At 44.5% G+C, this 22,990-nt stretch overlaps 16 non-coding genes and 1 pseudogene across 16 annotated transcripts; all 17 read left to right on the top strand.

The window, feature by feature from the left end:
* Positions 1-1,227: 1,227 nt before the first annotated feature.
* LOC141250372 (U2 spliceosomal RNA) lies at positions 1,228-1,442 on the top strand (annotated as a pseudogene).
* Positions 1,443-2,557: 1,115 nt separating this feature from the next.
* LOC141250345 (U2 spliceosomal RNA) lies at positions 2,558-2,748 on the top strand. Its single transcript, XR_012312620.1, has one exon. It is a non-coding gene; the product is annotated as a U2 spliceosomal RNA (small nuclear RNA).
* Positions 2,749-3,863: 1,115 nt separating this feature from the next.
* LOC141250344 (U2 spliceosomal RNA) lies at positions 3,864-4,054 on the top strand. The gene has a single exon (XR_012312619.1). It is a non-coding gene; the product is annotated as a U2 spliceosomal RNA (small nuclear RNA).
* A 1,115-nt stretch (positions 4,055-5,169) lies between these two features.
* LOC141250342 (U2 spliceosomal RNA) lies at positions 5,170-5,360 on the top strand. The gene has a single exon (XR_012312618.1). It is a non-coding gene; the product is annotated as a U2 spliceosomal RNA (small nuclear RNA).
* A 1,115-nt stretch (positions 5,361-6,475) lies between these two features.
* Positions 6,476-6,666, top strand: LOC141250341 (U2 spliceosomal RNA). Its single transcript, XR_012312617.1, has one exon. It is a non-coding gene; the product is annotated as a U2 spliceosomal RNA (small nuclear RNA).
* Positions 6,667-7,781: 1,115 nt separating this feature from the next.
* LOC141250340 (U2 spliceosomal RNA) lies at positions 7,782-7,972 on the top strand. The gene has a single exon (XR_012312616.1). It is a non-coding gene; the product is annotated as a U2 spliceosomal RNA (small nuclear RNA).
* A 1,115-nt stretch (positions 7,973-9,087) lies between these two features.
* Positions 9,088-9,278, top strand: LOC141250339 (U2 spliceosomal RNA). The gene has a single exon (XR_012312615.1). It is a non-coding gene; the product is annotated as a U2 spliceosomal RNA (small nuclear RNA).
* Positions 9,279-10,393: 1,115 nt separating this feature from the next.
* Positions 10,394-10,584, top strand: LOC141250374 (U2 spliceosomal RNA). Its single transcript, XR_012312647.1, has one exon. It is a non-coding gene; the product is annotated as a U2 spliceosomal RNA (small nuclear RNA).
* Positions 10,585-11,699: 1,115 nt separating this feature from the next.
* LOC141250373 (U2 spliceosomal RNA) lies at positions 11,700-11,890 on the top strand. The gene has a single exon (XR_012312646.1). It is a non-coding gene; the product is annotated as a U2 spliceosomal RNA (small nuclear RNA).
* A 1,115-nt stretch (positions 11,891-13,005) lies between these two features.
* On the top strand, positions 13,006-13,196 carry LOC141250362 (U2 spliceosomal RNA). The gene has a single exon (XR_012312636.1). It is a non-coding gene; the product is annotated as a U2 spliceosomal RNA (small nuclear RNA).
* Positions 13,197-14,310: 1,114 nt separating this feature from the next.
* On the top strand, positions 14,311-14,499 carry LOC141250369 (U2 spliceosomal RNA). The gene has a single exon (XR_012312643.1). It is a non-coding gene; the product is annotated as a U2 spliceosomal RNA (small nuclear RNA).
* Positions 14,500-15,610: 1,111 nt separating this feature from the next.
* On the top strand, positions 15,611-15,800 carry LOC141250367 (U2 spliceosomal RNA). Its single transcript, XR_012312641.1, has one exon. It is a non-coding gene; the product is annotated as a U2 spliceosomal RNA (small nuclear RNA).
* A 1,108-nt stretch (positions 15,801-16,908) lies between these two features.
* On the top strand, positions 16,909-17,098 carry LOC141250366 (U2 spliceosomal RNA). The gene has a single exon (XR_012312640.1). It is a non-coding gene; the product is annotated as a U2 spliceosomal RNA (small nuclear RNA).
* A 1,113-nt stretch (positions 17,099-18,211) lies between these two features.
* On the top strand, positions 18,212-18,400 carry LOC141250370 (U2 spliceosomal RNA). Its single transcript, XR_012312644.1, has one exon. It is a non-coding gene; the product is annotated as a U2 spliceosomal RNA (small nuclear RNA).
* Positions 18,401-19,513: 1,113 nt separating this feature from the next.
* LOC141250371 (U2 spliceosomal RNA) lies at positions 19,514-19,704 on the top strand. Its single transcript, XR_012312645.1, has one exon. It is a non-coding gene; the product is annotated as a U2 spliceosomal RNA (small nuclear RNA).
* Positions 19,705-20,812: 1,108 nt separating this feature from the next.
* LOC141250368 (U2 spliceosomal RNA) lies at positions 20,813-21,001 on the top strand. The gene has a single exon (XR_012312642.1). It is a non-coding gene; the product is annotated as a U2 spliceosomal RNA (small nuclear RNA).
* A 1,113-nt stretch (positions 21,002-22,114) lies between these two features.
* LOC141250350 (U2 spliceosomal RNA) lies at positions 22,115-22,305 on the top strand. The gene has a single exon (XR_012312625.1). It is a non-coding gene; the product is annotated as a U2 spliceosomal RNA (small nuclear RNA).
* The last annotated feature ends 685 nt before the right edge of the window (positions 22,306-22,990 follow it).

Here is a 22,990-nt window from a genome sequence, read left to right as displayed (position 1 = left end):
GATGCGAAAGGAAAAGTTGAGCAGAAGTTGAATTTTTGGAAATTGAGGAGTTTATCCTTTTTTGGGAAGATTTTAATTGTTAAGAGTGTGGTGTTGCCAATATTTTTATATATTGCGGTAGTATTTCCACCAGGATATATGTGTATGAGAAGCTTGAATAGAATTTTATTTGTTTTTTTGTGGAACTCGAAAATGGAGAGAGCTAGGAGAGAAATTTTGGTTAAAAGAGTGGAAAAAGGTGGTTTGGGTTTTCCGAATTTGGACGTGTTTTTTGGTGTGAATATCGTTGTGTTTGTTTTGAAAGTGATTAGGGCGGATGGAAAGTTTTCATCTATGTGTAGGTATTTATTTGGAGCGTATTTGTTTCGTTTAAAGTGGCAAGAAAGGGATTTGCGATGTCCGATTGCTTTTGAGGTGCCTGTATGGTATGTGTGGGTTTATAAGTTTTTGGTGAGGTATGAACTGTGTGATGCAGATGTGAGATTGCTGGAGAATAAGAAGGCTGTGTATAGGATGATTGAATGTAGAGAGGTAGAATGTGGAATAAATATGGTTAGGGGTGGTGATGTGCAGAAGGTTTGGAAGAAAGTGCGGATGAGTGGTATGACCAACAAACAGAGTGAAGTTGTGTGGCAGTCTTTACATGGAGTATTACCTGTGAGAGAATTTCAGAGGAATAGAGGTTTGGTGAGGAGTGAAATGTGTCCAAGAAATGGCTGTGGTGGAAGGGAAAGTGTGTTGCATGTTTTTTGGAATTGCCAGTATGCTAGAGATGTGATTGGGAGAATGGGGCCTTTGTGTAAAGAATTGTGTGGTGTGAATTTGTTGTCTTTTGAGTTGTTTATGTTTGGTTTGGGAATATGTGATGGGACGAAGGAAAGAGTCTTGTGGTTGATGCTTGCATGTATAAAGGAAGTGTTATGGGATGTGAGGAATGTGTATGTGTTTAAAAGGAAGGAAATTGCTGTAAAGGATAGTGTGAAGGTGATTTTGGGGAAGATGTATGTGTGTTTCCTATGGGACAAAAAGAGGAGAGGGGAAGTGGATGCGGAGGGAATATGGAAAGTTAAAAAGTGGAGATATATTGTTAGTACCTCTTGATTTTTGTTATTGTTGTTTTGAAATATGAAATAAATATTTCCGATGATGATGGGGACAGCAAATTGCGTATTGGATTTGACGCAGCTGTTTTTGATGGAATTTTCCTTTGTCTGGTTTCCATAGACTATGGAATTTCCTCGTCTGAGGGAAAAAAAAAAAAAAAAAAAAAAAAAAAAAAAAAAAAAAAATCTGTTCTTATCAGTTTAATATCTGATACGTCCCCTATCTGGGGACCATATATTAAATGGATTTTTAGAACAGGGAGATGGAAAAAGAGCTTGCTCTGTCCACTCCACGCATTGACCTGGTATTGCAGTATCTCCAGGACCGGTGCACCCCTTCTTTAATGCAGTTTCTAAAATCAGAAAGAATTGAATTCAATGTTTTTTGTTCATTTTGCTTGTTTGTCGGATTTTGGGATGGACTCTTTGGCTCTGCTTTTCTTCTCCTCATTGGATTTTTCATCTTCAAAGTTGCAGAAGCCAGATTACAAGCTCATTTTGGTTCAACTTCAGCAACTGTGCATTGCATTGCCATGTAATGTGATGCAATGCTATCTTTCTAGCTCTCCCTTTCTACTTCCTTTTGGATAAACAGACATATTAGGCAAGCATTTTGGAGCTTTCACCTAAATAACTACAGGTGGTGAGATAAGCTGCACAATATAATTGACCTTTCAGTATATTGTTGCACACACACCATCTATTTAGCAAATGCCCTTGTTATCAACAGCAGCCTTTTAAACTCACCCGAGCTAACAGGTATGTGCGCTGGTTACACTGCTGCGCTTAAAATTTCTTTTTTGGTTTGCTACAATGCCTTTTCTGAAACGTTGTCTCCTTCTGCTGGAACACTGACTTCTTTCATTTAATGCCTGCAGACTATAAAAGAGAACCCAACCCAAAAAGTTTGGTTGATTAGTCTGTGGCATTCTGTTAAACTGTTGCTTATGGCGGTCTCTGTGAGCTTCTCAGCGACATTCAGCCAGCCAGGTATCCTGCCTGCAGTAGATGGAATGTGGCAATGGAACGCTGGCTGCGCGTGTCATAATAGGCTCTGAGCCTTTATATAACTGTGCACAGCAGCAGCCACCTTCAGTCTGCTGCTGGACAGCCAGCAGCAGCAGCAGCAGGAGAGGTATGTAATCAGGAGCCCTCCTGCTAAGGGTAGACAGCTGCTCGTTCCACCCCACCCCCCGCCTTAATTGGTTCTCCTCCCTTCCAACGGTGTTGAGGCGGGTGGGAACAGCAGGGGGTGAAGGTGCTGTGTTTAAAGAGGTGGAGTTATGCAGATCTAAAACGCGTGGATTGCAGCAGCAGCAAGCCGAAAAGTGCAGGCATGTAAGGGATCTAGAGGTTGACAACATGTCTTCTTAACGGGAGTCCAGGAGCTCATCTCCACAAATGGACTTTTTAGGATCCTTGGGTGGCTCCGTAGTTTGAAACCAATTCTGGTTATCGCTTCTCGGCCTTTTGGCTAAGATCAAGTGTAGTATCTGTTCTTATCAGTTTAATATCTGATACGTCCCCTATCTGGGGACCATATATTAAATGGATTTTTAGAACAGGGAGATGGAAAAAGAGCTTGCTCTGTCCACTCCACGCATTGACCTGGTATTGCAGTATCTCCAGGACCGGTGCACCCCTTCTTTAATGCAGTTTCTAAAATCAGAAAGAATTGAATTCAATGTTTTTTGTTCATTTTGCTTGTTTGTCGGATTTTGGGATGGACTCTTTGGCTCTGCTTTTCTTCTCCTCATTGGATTTTTCATCTTCAAAGTTGCAGAAGCCAGATTACAAGCTCATTTTGGTTCAACTTCAGCAACTGTGCATTGCATTGCCATGTAATGTGATGCAATGCTATCTTTCTAGCTCTCCCTTTCTACTTCCTTTTGGATAAACAGACATATTAGGCAAGCATTTTGGAGCTTTCACCTAAATAACTACAGGTGGTGAGATAAGCTGCACAATATAATTGACCTTTCAGTATATTGTTGCACACACACCATCTATTTAGCAAATGCCCTTGTTATCAACAGCAGCCTTTTAAACTCACCCGAGCTAACAGGTATGTGCGCTGGTTACACTGCTGCGCTTAAAATTTCTTTTTTGGTTTGCTACAATGCCTTTTCTGAAACGTTGTCTCCTTCTGCTGGAACACTGACTTCTTTCATTTAATGCCTGCAGACTATAAAAGAGAACCCAACCCAAAAAGTTTGGTTGATTAGTCTGTGGCATTCTGTTAAACTGTTGCTTATGGCGGTCTCTGTGAGCTTCTCAGCGACATTCAGCCAGCCAGGTATCCTGCCTGCAGTAGATGGAATGTGGCAATGGAACGCTGGCTGCGCGTGTCATAATAGGCTCTGAGCCTTTATATAACTGTGCACAGCAGCAGCCACCTTCAGTCTGCTGCTGGACAGCCAGCAGCAGCAGCAGCAGGAGAGGTATGTAATCAGGAGCCCTCCTGCTAAGGGTAGACAGCTGCTCGTTCCACCCCACCCCCCGCCTTAATTGGTTCTCCTCCCTTCCAACGGTGTTGAGGCGGGTGGGAACAGCAGGGGGTGAAGGTGCTGTGTTTAAAGAGGTGGAGTTATGCAGATCTAAAACGCGTGGATTGCAGCAGCAGCAAGCCGAAAAGTGCAGGCATGTAAGGGATCTAGAGGTTGACAACATGTCTTCTTAACGGGAGTCCAGGAGCTCATCTCCACAAATGGACTTTTTAGGATCCTTGGGTGGCTCCGTAGTTTGAAACCAATTCTGGTTATCGCTTCTCGGCCTTTTGGCTAAGATCAAGTGTAGTATCTGTTCTTATCAGTTTAATATCTGATACGTCCCCTATCTGGGGACCATATATTAAATGGATTTTTAGAACAGGGAGATGGAAAAAGAGCTTGCTCTGTCCACTCCACGCATTGACCTGGTATTGCAGTATCTCCAGGACCGGTGCACCCCTTCTTTAATGCAGTTTCTAAAATCAGAAAGAATTGAATTCAATGTTTTTTGTTCATTTTGCTTGTTTGTCGGATTTTGGGATGGACTCTTTGGCTCTGCTTTTCTTCTCCTCATTGGATTTTTCATCTTCAAAGTTGCAGAAGCCAGATTACAAGCTCATTTTGGTTCAACTTCAGCAACTGTGCATTGCATTGCCATGTAATGTGATGCAATGCTATCTTTCTAGCTCTCCCTTTCTACTTCCTTTTGGATAAACAGACATATTAGGCAAGCATTTTGGAGCTTTCACCTAAATAACTACAGGTGGTGAGATAAGCTGCACAATATAATTGACCTTTCAGTATATTGTTGCACACACACCATCTATTTAGCAAATGCCCTTGTTATCAACAGCAGCCTTTTAAACTCACCCGAGCTAACAGGTATGTGCGCTGGTTACACTGCTGCGCTTAAAATTTCTTTTTTGGTTTGCTACAATGCCTTTTCTGAAACGTTGTCTCCTTCTGCTGGAACACTGACTTCTTTCATTTAATGCCTGCAGACTATAAAAGAGAACCCAACCCAAAAAGTTTGGTTGATTAGTCTGTGGCATTCTGTTAAACTGTTGCTTATGGCGGTCTCTGTGAGCTTCTCAGCGACATTCAGCCAGCCAGGTATCCTGCCTGCAGTAGATGGAATGTGGCAATGGAACGCTGGCTGCGCGTGTCATAATAGGCTCTGAGCCTTTATATAACTGTGCACAGCAGCAGCCACCTTCAGTCTGCTGCTGGACAGCCAGCAGCAGCAGCAGCAGGAGAGGTATGTAATCAGGAGCCCTCCTGCTAAGGGTAGACAGCTGCTCGTTCCACCCCACCCCCCGCCTTAATTGGTTCTCCTCCCTTCCAACGGTGTTGAGGCGGGTGGGAACAGCAGGGGGTGAAGGTGCTGTGTTTAAAGAGGTGGAGTTATGCAGATCTAAAACGCGTGGATTGCAGCAGCAGCAAGCCGAAAAGTGCAGGCATGTAAGGGATCTAGAGGTTGACAACATGTCTTCTTAACGGGAGTCCAGGAGCTCATCTCCACAAATGGACTTTTTAGGATCCTTGGGTGGCTCCGTAGTTTGAAACCAATTCTGGTTATCGCTTCTCGGCCTTTTGGCTAAGATCAAGTGTAGTATCTGTTCTTATCAGTTTAATATCTGATACGTCCCCTATCTGGGGACCATATATTAAATGGATTTTTAGAACAGGGAGATGGAAAAAGAGCTTGCTCTGTCCACTCCACGCATTGACCTGGTATTGCAGTATCTCCAGGACCGGTGCACCCCTTCTTTAATGCAGTTTCTAAAATCAGAAAGAATTGAATTCAATGTTTTTTGTTCATTTTGCTTGTTTGTCGGATTTTGGGATGGACTCTTTGGCTCTGCTTTTCTTCTCCTCATTGGATTTTTCATCTTCAAAGTTGCAGAAGCCAGATTACAAGCTCATTTTGGTTCAACTTCAGCAACTGTGCATTGCATTGCCATGTAATGTGATGCAATGCTATCTTTCTAGCTCTCCCTTTCTACTTCCTTTTGGATAAACAGACATATTAGGCAAGCATTTTGGAGCTTTCACCTAAATAACTACAGGTGGTGAGATAAGCTGCACAATATAATTGACCTTTCAGTATATTGTTGCACACACACCATCTATTTAGCAAATGCCCTTGTTATCAACAGCAGCCTTTTAAACTCACCCGAGCTAACAGGTATGTGCGCTGGTTACACTGCTGCGCTTAAAATTTCTTTTTTGGTTTGCTACAATGCCTTTTCTGAAACGTTGTCTCCTTCTGCTGGAACACTGACTTCTTTCATTTAATGCCTGCAGACTATAAAAGAGAACCCAACCCAAAAAGTTTGGTTGATTAGTCTGTGGCATTCTGTTAAACTGTTGCTTATGGCGGTCTCTGTGAGCTTCTCAGCGACATTCAGCCAGCCAGGTATCCTGCCTGCAGTAGATGGAATGTGGCAATGGAACGCTGGCTGCGCGTGTCATAATAGGCTCTGAGCCTTTATATAACTGTGCACAGCAGCAGCCACCTTCAGTCTGCTGCTGGACAGCCAGCAGCAGCAGCAGCAGGAGAGGTATGTAATCAGGAGCCCTCCTGCTAAGGGTAGACAGCTGCTCGTTCCACCCCACCCCCCGCCTTAATTGGTTCTCCTCCCTTCCAACGGTGTTGAGGCGGGTGGGAACAGCAGGGGGTGAAGGTGCTGTGTTTAAAGAGGTGGAGTTATGCAGATCTAAAACGCGTGGATTGCAGCAGCAGCAAGCCGAAAAGTGCAGGCATGTAAGGGATCTAGAGGTTGACAACATGTCTTCTTAACGGGAGTCCAGGAGCTCATCTCCACAAATGGACTTTTTAGGATCCTTGGGTGGCTCCGTAGTTTGAAACCAATTCTGGTTATCGCTTCTCGGCCTTTTGGCTAAGATCAAGTGTAGTATCTGTTCTTATCAGTTTAATATCTGATACGTCCCCTATCTGGGGACCATATATTAAATGGATTTTTAGAACAGGGAGATGGAAAAAGAGCTTGCTCTGTCCACTCCACGCATTGACCTGGTATTGCAGTATCTCCAGGACCGGTGCACCCCTTCTTTAATGCAGTTTCTAAAATCAGAAAGAATTGAATTCAATGTTTTTTGTTCATTTTGCTTGTTTGTCGGATTTTGGGATGGACTCTTTGGCTCTGCTTTTCTTCTCCTCATTGGATTTTTCATCTTCAAAGTTGCAGAAGCCAGATTACAAGCTCATTTTGGTTCAACTTCAGCAACTGTGCATTGCATTGCCATGTAATGTGATGCAATGCTATCTTTCTAGCTCTCCCTTTCTACTTCCTTTTGGATAAACAGACATATTAGGCAAGCATTTTGGAGCTTTCACCTAAATAACTACAGGTGGTGAGATAAGCTGCACAATATAATTGACCTTTCAGTATATTGTTGCACACACACCATCTATTTAGCAAATGCCCTTGTTATCAACAGCAGCCTTTTAAACTCACCCGAGCTAACAGGTATGTGCGCTGGTTACACTGCTGCGCTTAAAATTTCTTTTTTGGTTTGCTACAATGCCTTTTCTGAAACGTTGTCTCCTTCTGCTGGAACACTGACTTCTTTCATTTAATGCCTGCAGACTATAAAAGAGAACCCAACCCAAAAAGTTTGGTTGATTAGTCTGTGGCATTCTGTTAAACTGTTGCTTATGGCGGTCTCTGTGAGCTTCTCAGCGACATTCAGCCAGCCAGGTATCCTGCCTGCAGTAGATGGAATGTGGCAATGGAACGCTGGCTGCGCGTGTCATAATAGGCTCTGAGCCTTTATATAACTGTGCACAGCAGCAGCCACCTTCAGTCTGCTGCTGGACAGCCAGCAGCAGCAGCAGCAGGAGAGGTATGTAATCAGGAGCCCTCCTGCTAAGGGTAGACAGCTGCTCGTTCCACCCCACCCCCCGCCTTAATTGGTTCTCCTCCCTTCCAACGGTGTTGAGGCGGGTGGGAACAGCAGGGGGTGAAGGTGCTGTGTTTAAAGAGGTGGAGTTATGCAGATCTAAAACGCGTGGATTGCAGCAGCAGCAAGCCGAAAAGTGCAGGCATGTAAGGGATCTAGAGGTTGACAACATGTCTTCTTAACGGGAGTCCAGGAGCTCATCTCCACAAATGGACTTTTTAGGATCCTTGGGTGGCTCCGTAGTTTGAAACCAATTCTGGTTATCGCTTCTCGGCCTTTTGGCTAAGATCAAGTGTAGTATCTGTTCTTATCAGTTTAATATCTGATACGTCCCCTATCTGGGGACCATATATTAAATGGATTTTTAGAACAGGGAGATGGAAAAAGAGCTTGCTCTGTCCACTCCACGCATTGACCTGGTATTGCAGTATCTCCAGGACCGGTGCACCCCTTCTTTAATGCAGTTTCTAAAATCAGAAAGAATTGAATTCAATGTTTTTTGTTCATTTTGCTTGTTTGTCGGATTTTGGGATGGACTCTTTGGCTCTGCTTTTCTTCTCCTCATTGGATTTTTCATCTTCAAAGTTGCAGAAGCCAGATTACAAGCTCATTTTGGTTCAACTTCAGCAACTGTGCATTGCATTGCCATGTAATGTGATGCAATGCTATCTTTCTAGCTCTCCCTTTCTACTTCCTTTTGGATAAACAGACATATTAGGCAAGCATTTTGGAGCTTTCACCTAAATAACTACAGGTGGTGAGATAAGCTGCACAATATAATTGACCTTTCAGTATATTGTTGCACACACACCATCTATTTAGCAAATGCCCTTGTTATCAACAGCAGCCTTTTAAACTCACCCGAGCTAACAGGTATGTGCGCTGGTTACACTGCTGCGCTTAAAATTTCTTTTTTGGTTTGCTACAATGCCTTTTCTGAAACGTTGTCTCCTTCTGCTGGAACACTGACTTCTTTCATTTAATGCCTGCAGACTATAAAAGAGAACCCAACCCAAAAAGTTTGGTTGATTAGTCTGTGGCATTCTGTTAAACTGTTGCTTATGGCGGTCTCTGTGAGCTTCTCAGCGACATTCAGCCAGCCAGGTATCCTGCCTGCAGTAGATGGAATGTGGCAATGGAACGCTGGCTGCGCGTGTCATAATAGGCTCTGAGCCTTTATATAACTGTGCACAGCAGCAGCCACCTTCAGTCTGCTGCTGGACAGCCAGCAGCAGCAGCAGCAGGAGAGGTATGTAATCAGGAGCCCTCCTGCTAAGGGTAGACAGCTGCTCGTTCCACCCCACCCCCCGCCTTAATTGGTTCTCCTCCCTTCCAACGGTGTTGAGGCGGGTGGGAACAGCAGGGGGTGAAGGTGCTGTGTTTAAAGAGGTGGAGTTATGCAGATCTAAAACGCGTGGATTGCAGCAGCAGCAAGCCGAAAAGTGCAGGCATGTAAGGGATCTAGAGGTTGACAACATGTCTTCTTAACGGGAGTCCAGGAGCTCATCTCCACAAATGGACTTTTTAGGATCCTTGGGTGGCTCCGTAGTTTGAAACCAATTCTGGTTATCGCTTCTCGGCCTTTTGGCTAAGATCAAGTGTAGTATCTGTTCTTATCAGTTTAATATCTGATACGTCCCCTATCTGGGGACCATATATTAAATGGATTTTTAGAACAGGGAGATGGAAAAAGAGCTTGCTCTGTCCACTCCACGCATTGACCTGGTATTGCAGTATCTCCAGGACCGGTGCACCCCTTCTTTAATGCAGTTTCTAAAATCAGAAAGAATTGAATTCAATGTTTTTTGTTCATTTTGCTTGTTTGTCGGATTTTGGGATGGACTCTTTGGCTCTGCTTTTCTTCTCCTCATTGGATTTTTCATCTTCAAAGTTGCAGAAGCCAGATTACAAGCTCATTTTGGTTCAACTTCAGCAACTGTGCATTGCATTGCCATGTAATGTGATGCAATGCTATCTTTCTAGCTCTCCCTTTCTACTTCCTTTTGGATAAACAGACATATTAGGCAAGCATTTTGGAGCTTTCACCTAAATAACTACAGGTGGTGAGATAAGCTGCACAATATAATTGACCTTTCAGTATATTGTTGCACACACACCATCTATTTAGCAAATGCCCTTGTTATCAACAGCAGCCTTTTAAACTCACCCGAGCTAACAGGTATGTGCGCTGGTTACACTGCTGCGCTTAAAATTTCTTTTTTGGTTTGCTACAATGCCTTTTCTGAAACGTTGTCTCCTTCTGCTGGAACACTGACTTCTTTCATTTAATGCCTGCAGACTATAAAAGAGAACCCAACCCAAAAAGTTTGGTTGATTAGTCTGTGGCATTCTGTTAAACTGTTGCTTATGGCGGTCTCTGTGAGCTTCTCAGCGACATTCAGCCAGCCAGGTATCCTGCCTGCAGTAGATGGAATGTGGCAATGGAACGCTGGCTGCGCGTGTCATAATAGGCTCTGAGCCTTTATATAACTGTGCACAGCAGCAGCCACCTTCAGTCTGCTGCTGGACAGCCAGCAGCAGCAGCAGCAGGAGAGGTATGTAATCAGGAGCCCTCCTGCTAAGGGTAGACAGCTGCTCGTTCCACCCCACCCCCCGCCTTAATTGGTTCTCCTCCCTTCCAACGGTGTTGAGGCGGGTGGGAACAGCAGGGGGTGAAGGTGCTGTGTTTAAAGAGGTGGAGTTATGCAGATCTAAAACGCGTGGATTGCAGCAGCAGCAAGCCGAAAAGTGCAGGCATGTAAGGGATCTAGAGGTTGACAACATGTCTTCTTAACGGGAGTCCAGGAGCTCATCTCCACAAATGGACTTTTTAGGATCCTTGGGTGGCTCCGTAGTTTGAAACCAATTCTGGTTATCGCTTCTCGGCCTTTTGGCTAAGATCAAGTGTAGTATCTGTTCTTATCAGTTTAATATCTGATACGTCCCCTATCTGGGGACCATATATTAAATGGATTTTTAGAACAGGGAGATGGAAAAAGAGCTTGCTCTGTCCACTCCACGCATTGACCTGGTATTGCAGTATCTCCAGGACCGGTGCACCCCTTCTTTAATGCAGTTTCTAAAATCAGAAAGAATTGAATTCAATGTTTTTTGTTCATTTTGCTTGTTTGTCGGATTTTGGGATGGACTCTTTGGCTCTGCTTTTCTTCTCCTCATTGGATTTTTCATCTTCAAAGTTGCAGAAGCCAGATTACAAGCTCATTTTGGTTCAACTTCAGCAACTGTGCATTGCATTGCCATGTAATGTGATGCAATGCTATCTTTCTAGCTCTCCCTTTCTACTTCCTTTTGGATAAACAGACATATTAGGCAAGCATTTTGGAGCTTTCACCTAAATAACTACAGGTGGTGAGATAAGCTGCACAATATAATTGACCTTTCAGTATATTGTTGCACACACACCATCTATTTAGCAAATGCCCTTGTTATCAACAGCAGCCTTTTAAACTCACCCGAGCTAACAGGTATGTGCGCTGGTTACACTGCTGCGCTTAAAATTTCTTTTTTGGTTTGCTACAATGCCTTTTCTGAAACGTTGTCTCCTTCTGCTGGAACACTGACTTCTTTCATTTAATGCCTGCAGACTATAAAAGAGAACCCAACCCAAAAAGTTTGGTTGATTAGTCTGTGGCATTCTGTTAAACTGTTGCTTATGGCGGTCTCTGTGAGCTTCTCAGCGACATTCAGCCAGCCAGGTATCCTGCCTGCAGTAGATGGAATGTGGCAATGGAACGCTGGCTGCGCGTGTCATAATAGGCTCTGAGCCTTTATATAACTGTGCACAGCAGCAGCCACCTTCAGTCTGCTGCTGGACAGCCAGCAGCAGCAGCAGCAGGAGAGGTATGTAATCAGGAGCCCTCCTGCTAAGGGTAGACAGCTGCTCGTTCCACCCCACCCCCCGCCTTAATTGGTTCTCCTCCCTTCCAACGGTGTTGAGGCGGGTGGGAACAGCAGGGGGTGAAGGTGCTGTGTTTAAAGAGGTGGAGTTATGCAGATCTAAAACGCGTGGATTGCAGCAGCAGCAAGCCGAAAAGTGCAGGCATGTAAGGGATCTAGAGGTTGACAACATGTCTTCTTAACGGGAGTCCAGGAGCTCATCTCCACAAATGGACTTTTTAGGATCCTTGGGTGGCTCCGTAGTTTGAAACCAATTCTGGTTATCGCTTCTCGGCCTTTTGGCTAAGATCAAGTGTAGTATCTGTTCTTATCAGTTTAATATCTGATACGTCCCCTATCTGGGGACCATATATTAAATGGATTTTTAGAACAGGGAGATGGAAAAAGAGCTTGCTCTGTCCACTCCACGCATTGACCTGGTATTGCAGTATCTCCAGGACCGGTGCACCCCTTCTTTAATGCAGTTTCTAAAATCAGAAAGAATTGAATTCAATGTTTTTTGTTCATTTTGCTTGTTTGTCGGATTTTGGGATGGACTCTTTGGCTCTGCTTTTCTTCTCCTCATTGGATTTTTCATGTTCAAAGTTGCAGAAGCCAGATTACAAGCTCATTTTGGTTCAACTTCAGCAACTGTGCATTGCATTGCCATGTAATGTGATGCAATGCTATCTTTCTAGCTCTCCCTTTCTACTTCCTTTTGGATAAACAGACATATTAGGCAAGCATTTTGGAGCTTTCACCTAAATAACTACAGGTGGTGAGATAAGCTGCACAATATAATTGACCTTTCAGTATATTGTTGCACACACACCATCTATTTAGCAAATGCCCTTGTTATCAACAGCAGCCTTTTAAACTCACCCGAGCTAACAGGTATGTGCGCTGGTTACACTGCTGCGCTTAAAATTTCTTTTTTGGTTTGCTACAATGCCTTTTCTGAAACGTTGTCTCCTTCTGCTGGAACACTGACTTCTTTCATTTAATGCCTGCAGACTATAAAAGAGAACCCAACCCAAAAAGTTTGGTTGATTAGTCTGTGGCATTCTGTTAAACTGTTGCTTATGGCGGTCTCTGTGAGCTTCTCAGCGACATTCAGCCAGCCAGGTATCCTGCCTGCAGTAGATGGAATGTGGCAATGGAACGCTGGCTGCGCGTGTCATAATAGGCTCTGAGCCTTTATATAACTGTGCACAGCAGCAGCCACCTTCAGTCTGCTGCTGGACAGCCAGCAGCAGCAGCAGCAGGAGAGGTATGTAATCAGGAGCCCTCCTGCTAAGGGTAGACAGCTGCTCGTTCCACCCCACCCCCCGCCTTAATTGGTTCTCCTCCCTTCCAACGGTGTTGAGGCGGGTGGGAACAGCAGGGGGTGAAGGTGCTGTGTTTAAAGAGGTGGAGTTATGCAGATCTAAAACGCGTGGATTGCAGCAGCAGCAAGCCGAAAAGTGCAGGCATGTAAGGGATCTAGAGGTTGACAACATGTCTTCTTAACGGGAGTCCAGGAGCTCATCTCCACAAATGGACTTTTTAGGATCCTTGGGTGGCTCCGTAGTTTGAAACCAATTCTGGTTATCGCTTCTCGGCCTTTTGGCTAAGATCAAGTGTAGTATCTGTTCTTATCAGTTTAATATCTGATACGTCCCCTATCTGGGGACCATATATTAAATGGATTTTTAGAACAGGGAGATGGAAAAAGAGCTTGCTCTGTCCACTCCACGCATTGACCTGGTATTGCAGTATCTCCAGGACCGGTGCACCCCTTCTTTAATGCAGTTTCTAAAATCAGAAAGAATTGAATTCAATGTTTTTTGTTCATTTTGCTTGTTTGTCGGATTTTGGGATGGACTCTTTGGCTCTGCTTTTCTTCTCCTCATTGGATTTTTCATGTTCAAAGTTGCAGAAGCCAGATTACAAGCTCATTTTGGTTCAACTTCAGCAACTGTGCATTGCATTGCCATGTAATGTGATGCAATGCTATCTTTCTAGCTCTCCCTTTCTACTTCCTTTTGGATAAACAGACATATTAGGCAAGCATTTTGGAGCTTTCACCTAAATAACTACAGGTGGTGAGATAAGCTGCACAATATAATTGACCTTTCAGTATATTGTTGCACACACACCATCTATTTAGCAAATGCCCTTGTTATCAACAGCAGCCTTTTAAACTCACCCGAGCTAACAGGTATGTGCGCTGGTTACACTGCTGCGCTTAAAATTTCTTTTTTGGTTTGCTACAATGCCTTTTCTGAAACGTTGTCTCCTTCTGCTGGAACACTGACTTCTTTCATTTAATGCCTGCAGACTATAAAAGAGAACCCAACCCAAAAAGTTTGGTTGATTAGTCTGTGGCATTCTGTTAAACTGTTGCTTATGGCGGTCTCTGTGAGCTTCTCAGCGACATTCAGCCAGCCAGGTATCCTGCCTGCAGTAGATGGAATGTGGCAATGGAACGCTGCTGCGCGTGTCATAATAGGCTCTGAGCCTTTATATAACTGTGCACAGCAGCAGCCACCTTCAGTCTGCTGCTGGACAGCCAGCAGCAGCAGCAGCAGGAGAGGTATGTAATCAGGAGCCCTCCTGCTAAGGGTAGACAGCTGCTCGTTCCACCCCACCCCCCGCCTTAATGGTTCTCCTCCCTTCCAACGGTGTTGAGGCGGGTGGGAACAGCAGGGGGTGAAGGTGCTGTGTTTAAAGAGGTGGAGTTATGCAGATCTAAAACGCGTGGATTGCAGCAGCAGCAAGCCGAAAAGTGCAGGCATGTAAGGGATCTAGAGGTTGACAACATGTCTTCTTAACGGGAAGTCCAGGAGCTCATCTCCACAAATGGACTTTTTAGGATCCTTGGGTGGCTCCGTAGTTTGAAACCAATTCTGGTTATCGCTTCTCGGCCTTTTGGCTAAGATCAAGTGTAGTATCTGTTCTTATCAGTTTAATATCTGATACGTCCCTATCTGGGGACCATATATTAAATGGATTTTTAGAACAGGGAGATGGAAAAGAGCTTGCTCTGTCCACTCCACGCATTGACCTGGTATTGCAGTACTCCCAGGACCGGTGCACCCCTTCTTTAATGCAGTTTCTAAAATCAGAAAGAATTGAATTCAATGTTTTTGTTCATTTTTGCTTGTTTGTCGGATTTTGGGATGGACTCTTTGGCTCTGCTTTTCTTCTCCTCATTGGATTTTTCATGTTCAAAGTTGCAGAAGCCAGATTACAAGCTCATTTTGGTTCAACTTCAGCAACTGTGCATTGCATTGCCATGTAATGTGATGCAATGCTATCTTTCTAGCTCTCCCTTTCTACTTCCTTTTGGATAAACAGACATATTAGGCAAGCATTTTGGAGCTTTCACCTAAATAACTACAGGTGGTGAGATAAGCTGCACAATATAATTGACCTTTCAGTATATTGTTGCACACACACCATCTATTTAGCAAATGCCTTGTTATCAACAGCAGCCTTTTAAACTCACCCGAGCTAACAGGTATGTGCGCTGGTTACACTGCTGCCCTTAAAATTTCTTTTTTGGTTTGCTACAATGCCTTTTCTGAAACGTTGTCTCCTTCTGCTGGAACACTGACTTCTTTCATTTAATGCCTGCAGACTATAAAAGAGAACCCAACCCAAAAAGTTTGGTTGATTAGTCTGTGGCATTCTGTTAAACTGTTGCTTATGGCGGTCTCTGTGAGCTTCTCAGCGACATTCAGCCAGCCAGGTATCCTGCCTGCAGTAGATGGAATGTGGCAATGGAACGCTGGCTGCGCGTGTCATAATAGGCTTGAGCCTTTATATAACTGTGCACAGCAGCAGCCACCTTCAGTCTGCTGCTGGACAGCCAGCAGCAGCAGCAGCAGGAGAGGTATGTAATCAGGAGCCCTCCTGCTAAGGGTAGACAGCTGCTCGTTCCACCCCACCCCCCGCCTTAATTGGTTCTCCTCCCTTCCAACGGTGTTGAGGCGGGTGGGAACAGCAGGGGGTGAAGGTGCTGTGTTTAAAGAGGTGGAGTTATGCAGATCTAAAACGCGTGGATTGCAGCAGCAGCAAGCCGAAAGTGCAGGCATGTAAGGGATCTAGAGGTTGACAACATGTCTTCTTAACGGGAGTCCAGGAGCTCATCTCCACAAATGGACTTTTAGGATCCTTGGGTGGCTCCGTAGTTTGAAACCAATTCTGGTTATCGCTTCTCGGCCTTTTGGCTAAGATCAAGTGTAGTATCTGTTCTTATCAGTTTAATATCTGATACGTCCCCTATCTGGGGACCATATATTAAATGGATTTTAGAACAGGGAGATGGAAAAAGAGCTTGCTCTGTCCACTCCACGCATTGACCTGGTATTGCAGTATCTCCAGGACCAGTGCACCCCTTCTTTAATGCAGTTTCTAAAATCAGAAAGAATTGAATTCAATGTTTTTTGTTCATTTTGCTTGTTTGTCGGATTTTGGGATGGACTCTTTGGCTCTGCTTTTCTTCTCCTCATTGGATTTTTCATGTTCAAAGTTGCAGAAGCCAGATTACAAGCTCATTTTGGTTCAACTTCAGCAACTGTGCATTGCATTGCATGTAATGTGATGCAATGCTATCTTTCTAGCTCTCCCTTTCTACTTCCTTTGGATAAACAGACATATTAGGCAAGCATTTTGGAGCTTTCACCTAAATAACTACAGGTGGTGAGATAAGCTGCACAATATAATTGACCTTTCAGTATATTGTTGCACACACACCATCTATTTAGCAAATGCCCTTGTTATCAACAGCAGCCTTTTAAACTCACCCGAGCTAACAGGTATGTGCGCTGGTTCACTGCTGCGCTTAAAATTTCTTTTTTGGTTTGCTACAATGCCTTTTCTGAAACGTTGTCTCCTTCTGCTGGAACACTGACTTCTTTCATTTAATGCCTGCAGACTATAAAAGAGAACCCAACCCAAAAAGTTTGGTTGATTAGTCTGTGGCATTCTGTTAAACTGTTGCTTATGGCGGTCTCTGTGAGCTTCTCAGCGACATTCAGCCAGCCAGTATCCTGCCTGCAGTAGATGGAATGTGGCAATGGAACGCTGGCTGCGCGTGTCATAATAGGCTCTGAGCCTTTATATAACTGTGCACAGCAGCAGCCACCTTCAGTCTGCTGCTGGACAGCCAGCAGCAGCAGCAGCAGGAGAGGTATGTAATCAGGAGCCCTCCTGCTAAGGGTAGACAGCTGCTCGTTCCACCCCACCCCCCGCCTTAATTGGTTCTCCTCCTTCCAACGGTGTTGAGGCGGGTGGGAACAGCAGGGGGTGAAGGTGCTGTGTTTAAAGAGGTGGAGTTATGCAGATCTAAAACGCGTGGATTGCAGCAGCAGCAAGCCGAAAAGTGCAGGCATGTAAGGGATCTAGAGGTTGACAACATGTCTTCTTAACGGAGTCCAGGAGCTCATCTCCACAAATGGACTTTTTATGATCCTTGGGTGGCTCCGTAGTTGAAACCAATTCTGGTTATCGCTTCTCGGCCTTTTGGCTAAGATCAAGTGTAGTATCTGTTCTTATCAGTTTAATATCTGATACGTCCCCTATCTGGGGACCATATATTAAATGGATTTTTAGAACAGGGAGATGGAAAAGAGCTTGCTCTGTCCACTCCACGCATTGACCTGGTATTGCAGTATCTCCAGGACCGGTGCACCCCTTCTTTAATGCAGTTTCTAAAATCAGAAAGAATTGAATTCAATGTTTTTTGTTCATTTTGCTTGTTTGTCGGATTTTGGGATGGACTCTTTGGCTCTGCTTTTCTTCTCCTCCATGGATTTTTCATGTTCAAAGTTGCAGAAGCCAGATTACAAGCTCATTTTGGTTCAACTTCAGCAACTGTGCATTGCATTGCCATGTAATGTGATGCAATGCTATCTTTCTAGCTCTCCCTTCTACTTCCTTTTGGATAAACAGACATATTAGGCAAGCATTTTGGAGCTTTCACCTAAATAACTACAGGTGGTGAGATAAGCTGCACAATATAATTGACCTTTCAGTATATTGTTGCACACACACCATCTATTTAGCAAATGCCCTTGTTATCAACAGCAGCCTTTAAACTCACCCGAGCTAACAGGTATGTGCGCTGGTTACACTGCTGCGCTTAAAATTTCTTTTTTGGTTTGCTACAATGCCTTTTCTGAAACGTTGTCTCCTTCTGCTGGAACACTGACTTCTTTCATTTAATGCCTGCAGACTATAAAAGAGAACCCAACCCAAAAAGTTTGGTTGATTAGTCTGTGGCATTCTGTTAAACTGTTGCTTATGGCGGTCTCTGTGAGCTTCTCAGCGACATTCAGCCAGCCAGGTATCCTGCCTGCAGTAGATGGAATGTGGCAATGGAACGCTGGCTGCGCGTGTCATAATAGGCTCTGAGCCTTTATATAACTGTGCACAGCAGCAGCCACCTTCAGTCTGCTGCTGGACAGCCAGCAGCAGCAGCAGCAGGAGAGGTATGTAATCAGGAGCCCTCCTGCTAAGGGTAGACAGCTGCTCGTTCCACCCCACCCCCCGCCTTAATTGGTTCTCCTCCCTTCCAACGGTGTTGAGGCGGGTGGGAACAGCAGGGGGTGAAGGTGCTGTGTTTAAAGAGGTGGAGTTATGCAGATCTAAAACGCGTGGATTGCAGCAGCAGCAAGCCGAAAAGTGCAGGCATGTAAGGGATCTAGAGGTTGACAACATGTCTTCTTAACGGGAGTCCAGGAGCTCATCTCCACAAATGGACTTTTTAGGATCCTTGGGTGGCTCCGTAGTTTGAAACCAATTCTGGTTATCGCTTCTCGGCCTTTTGGCTAAGATCAAGTGTAGTATCTGTTCTTATCAGTTTAATATCTGATACGTCCCCTATCTGGGGACCATATATTAATGGATTTTTAGAACAGGGAGATGGAAAAGAGCTTGCTCTGTCCACTCCACGCATTGACCTGGTATTGCAGTATCTCCAGGACCGGTGCACCCCTTCTTTAAATGCAGTTTCTAAAATCAGAAAGAATTGAATTCAATGTTTTTTGTTCATTTTGCTTGTTTGTCGGATTTTGGGATGGACTCTTTGGCTCTGCTTTTCTTCTCCTCATTGGATTTTCATGTTCAAAGTTGCAGAAGCCAGATTACAAGCTCATTTTGGTTCAACTTCAGCAACTGTGCATTGCATTGCCATGTAATGTGATGCAATGCTATCTTTCTAGCTCTCCCTTTCTACTTCCTTTTGGATAAACAGACATATTAGGCAAGCATTTTGGAGCTTTCACCTAAATAACTACAGGTGGTGAGATAAGCTGCACAATATAATTGACCTTCAGTATATTGTTGCACACACACCATCTATTTAGCAAATGCCCTTGTTATCAACAGCAGCCTTTAAACTCACCCGAGCTAACAGGTATGTGCGCTGGTTACACTGCTGCGCTTAAAATTTCTTTTTTGGTTTGCTACAATGCCTTTTCTGAAACGTTGTCTCCTTCTGCTGGAACACTGACTTCTTTCATTTAATGCCTGCAGACTATAAAAGAGAACCCAACCCAAAAAGTTTGGTTGATTAGTCTGTGGCATTCTGTTAAACTGTTGCTTATGGCGGTCTCTGTGAGCTTCTCAGCGACATTCAGCCAGCCAGGTATCCTGCCTGCAGTAGATGGAATGTGGCAATGGAACGCTGGCTGCGCGTGTCATAATAGGCTCTGAGCCTTTATATAACTGTGCACAGCAGCAGCCACCTTCAGTCTGCTGCTGGACAGCCAGCAGCAGCAGCAGCAGGAGAGGTATGTAATCAGGAGCCCTCCTGCTAAGGGTAGACAGCTGCTCGTTCCACCCCACCCCCCGCCTTAATTGGTTCTCCTCCCTTCCAACGGTGTTGAGGCGGGTGGGAACAGCAGGGGGTGAAGGTGCTGTGTTTAAAGAGGTGGAGTTATGCAGATCTAAAACGCGTGGATTGCAGCAGCAGCAAGCCGAAAAGTGCAGGCATGTAAGGGGATCTAGAGGTTGACAACATGTCTTCTTAACGGGAGTCCAGGAGCTCATCTCACAAATGGACTTTTTAGGATCCTTGGGTGGCTCCGTAGTTTGAAACCAATTCTGGTTATCGCTTCTCGGCCTTTTGGCTAAGATCAAGTGTAGTATCTGTTCTTATCAGTTTTAATATCTGATACGTCCCCTATCTGGGACCATATATTAAATGGATTTTTAGAACAGGGAGATGGAAAAAGAGCTTGCTCTGTCCACTCCACGCATTGACCTGGTATTGCAGTATCTCCAGGACCGGTGCACCCCTTCTTTAATGCAGTTTCTAAAATCAGAAAGAATTGAATTCATGTTTTTTGTTCATTTTGCTTGTTTGTCGGATTTTGGGATGGACTCTTTGGCTCTGCTTTTCTTCTCCTCATTGGATTTTTTCATGTTCAAAGTTGCAGAAGCCAGATTACAAGCTCATTTTGGTTCAACTTCAGCAACTGTGCATTGCATTGCCATGTAATGTGATGCAATGCTATCTTTCTAGCTCTCCCTTTCTACTTCCTTTTGGATAAACAGACATATTAGGCAAGCATTTTGAGCTTTCACCTAAATAACCACCGGTGGTGAGATAAGCTGCACAATATAATTGACCTTTCAGTATATTGTTGCACACACACCATCTATTTAGCAAATGCCCTTGTTATCAACAGCAGCCTTTTAAACTCACCCGAGCTAACAGGTATGTGCGCTGGTTACACTGCTGCGCTTAAAATTTCTTTTTTGGTTTGCTACAATGCCTTTCTGAAACGTTGTCTCCTTCTGCTGGAACACTGACTTCTTTCATTTAATGCCTGCAGACTATAAAAGAGAACCCAACCCAAAAAGTTTGGTTGATTAGTCTGTGGCATTCTGTAAACTGTTGCTTATGGCGGTCTCTGTGAGCTTCTCAGCGACATTCAGCCAGCCAGGTATCCGCCTGCAGTAGATGGAATGTGGCAATGGAACGCTGGCTGCGCGTGTCATAATAGGCTCTGAGCCTTTATATAACTGTGCACAGCAGCAGCCACCTTCAGTCTGCTGCTGGACAGCCAGCAGCAGCAGCAGCAGGAGAGGTATGTAATCAGGAGCCCTCCTGCTAAGGGTAGACAGCTGCTCGTTCCACCCCACCCCCCGCCTTAATGGTTCTCCTCCCTTCCAACGGTGTTGAGGCGGGTGGGAACAGCAGGGGGTGAAGGTGCTGTGTTAAAGAGGTGGAGTTATGCAGATCTAAAACGCGTGGATTGCAGCAGCAGCAAGCCGAAAAGTGCAGGCATGTAAGGGATCTAGAGGTTGACAACATGTCTTCTTAACGGGAGTCCAGGAGCTCATCTCCACAAATGGACTTTTTAGGATCCTTGGGTGGCTCCGTAGTTTGAACCAATTCTGGTTATCGCTTCTCGGCCTTTTGGCTAAGATCAAGTGTAGTATCTGTTCTTATCAGTTTAATATCTGATACGTCCCCTATCTGGGGACCATATATTAAATGGATTTTTAGAACAGGAGATGGAAAAAGAGCTTGCTCTGTCCACTCCACGCATTGACCTGGTATTGCAGTTCTCCAGGACCGGTGCACCCCTTCTTTAATGCAGTTTCTAAAATCAGAAAGAATTGAATTCAATGTTTTTGTTCATTTTGCTTGTTTGTCGGATTTTGGGATGGACTCTTTGGCTCTGCTTTTCTTCTCCTCATTGGATTTTTCATGTTCAAAGTTGCAGAAGCCAGATTACAAGCTCATTTTGGTTCAACTTCAGCAACTGTGCATTGCATTGCCATGTAATGTGATGCAATGCTATCTTTCTAGCTCTCCCTTTCTACTTCCTTTTGGATAAACAGACATATTAGGCAAGCATTTTGGAGCTTTCACCTAAATAACTACAGGTGGTGAGATAAGCTGCACAATATAATTGACCTTTCAGTATATTGTTGCACACACACCATCTATTTAGCAAATGCCCTTGTTATCAACAGCAGCCTTTTAAACTCACCCGAGCTAACAGGTATGTGCGCTGGTTACACTGCTGCGCTTAAAATTTCTTTTTTTGGTTTGCTACAATGCCTTTTCTGAAACGTTGTCTCCTTCTGCTGGAACACTGACTTCTTTCATTTAATGCCTGCAGACTATAAAAGAGAACCCAACCCAAAAAGTTTGGTTGATTAGTCTGTGGCATTCTGTTAAACTGTTGCTTATGGCGGTCTCTGTGAGCTTCTCAGCGACATTCAGCCAGCCAGGTATCCTGCCTGCAGTAGATGGAATGTGGCAATGGAACGCTGGCTGCGCGTGTCATAATAGGCTCTGAGCCTTTATATAACTGTGCACAGCAGCAGCCACCTTCAGTCTGCTGCTGGACAGCCAGCAGCAGCAGCAGCAGGAGAGGTATGTAATCAGGAGCCCTCCTGCTAAGGGTAGACAGCTGCTCGTTCCACCCCACCCCCCGCCTTAATTGGTTCTCCTCCCTTCCAACGGTGTTGAGGCGGGTGGGAACAGCAGGGGGTGAAGGTGCTGTGTTTAAAGAGGTGGAGTTATGCAGATCTAAAACGCGTGATTGCAGCAGCAGCAAGCCGAAAAGTGCAGGCATGTAAGGGATCTAGAGGTTGACAACATGTCTTCTTAACGGGAGTCCAGGAGCTCATCTCCACAAATGGACTTTTTAGGATCCTTGGTGGCTCCGTAGTTTGAAACCAATTCTGGTTATCGCTTCTCGGCCTTTTGGCTAAGATCAAGTGTAGTATCTGTTCTTATCAGTTTAATATCTGATACGTCCCCTATCTGGGGACCATATATTAAATGGATTTTTAGAACAGGGAGATGGAAAAAGAGCTTGCTCTGTCCACTCCACGCATTGACCTGGTATTGCAGTATCTCCAGGACCGGTGCACCCCTTCTTTAATGCAGTTTCTAAAATCAGAAAGAATGAATTCAATGTTTTTTGTTCATTTTGCTTGTTTGTCGGATTTTGGGATGGACTCTTTGGCTCTGCTTTTCTTCTCCTCATTGGATTTTTCATGTTCAAAGTTGCAGAAGCCAGATTACAAGCTCATTTTGGTTCAACTTCAGCAACTGTGCATTGCATGCCATGTAATGTGATGCAATGCTATCTTTCTAGCTCTCCCTTTCTACTTCCTTTTGGATAAACAGACATATTAGGCAAGCATTTTGGAGCTTTCACCTAAATAACTACAGGTGGTGAGATAAGCTGCACAATATAATTGACCTTTCAGTATATTGTTGCACACACACCATCTATTTAGCAAATGCCCTTGTTATCAACAGCAGCCTTTTAAACTCACCCGAGCTAACAGGTATGTGCGCTGGTTACACTGCTGCGCTTAAAATTTCTTTTTGGTTTGCTACAATGCCTTTTCTGAAACGTTGTCTCCTTCTGCTGGAACACTGACTTCTTTCATTTAATGCCTGCAGACTATAAAAGAGAACCCAACCCAAAAAGTTTGGTTGATTAGTCTGTGGCATTCTGTTAAACTGTTGCTTATGGCGGTCTCTGTGAGCTTCTCAGCGACATTCAGCCAGCCAGGTATCCTGCCTGCAGTAGATGGAATGTGGCAATGGAA

The sequence above is a fragment of the Phyllobates terribilis genome, unplaced genomic scaffold, assembly GCF_046119375.1.
Source record: "Phyllobates terribilis strain yellow unplaced genomic scaffold, ASM4611937v1 Scaffold_5566__1_contigs__length_50738, whole genome shotgun sequence".
In the NCBI taxonomy this organism is placed as follows: Eukaryota; Metazoa; Chordata; class Amphibia; order Anura; family Dendrobatidae; genus Phyllobates; species Phyllobates terribilis.
This window is presented reverse-complemented; position numbering and strand designations above follow the sequence as displayed.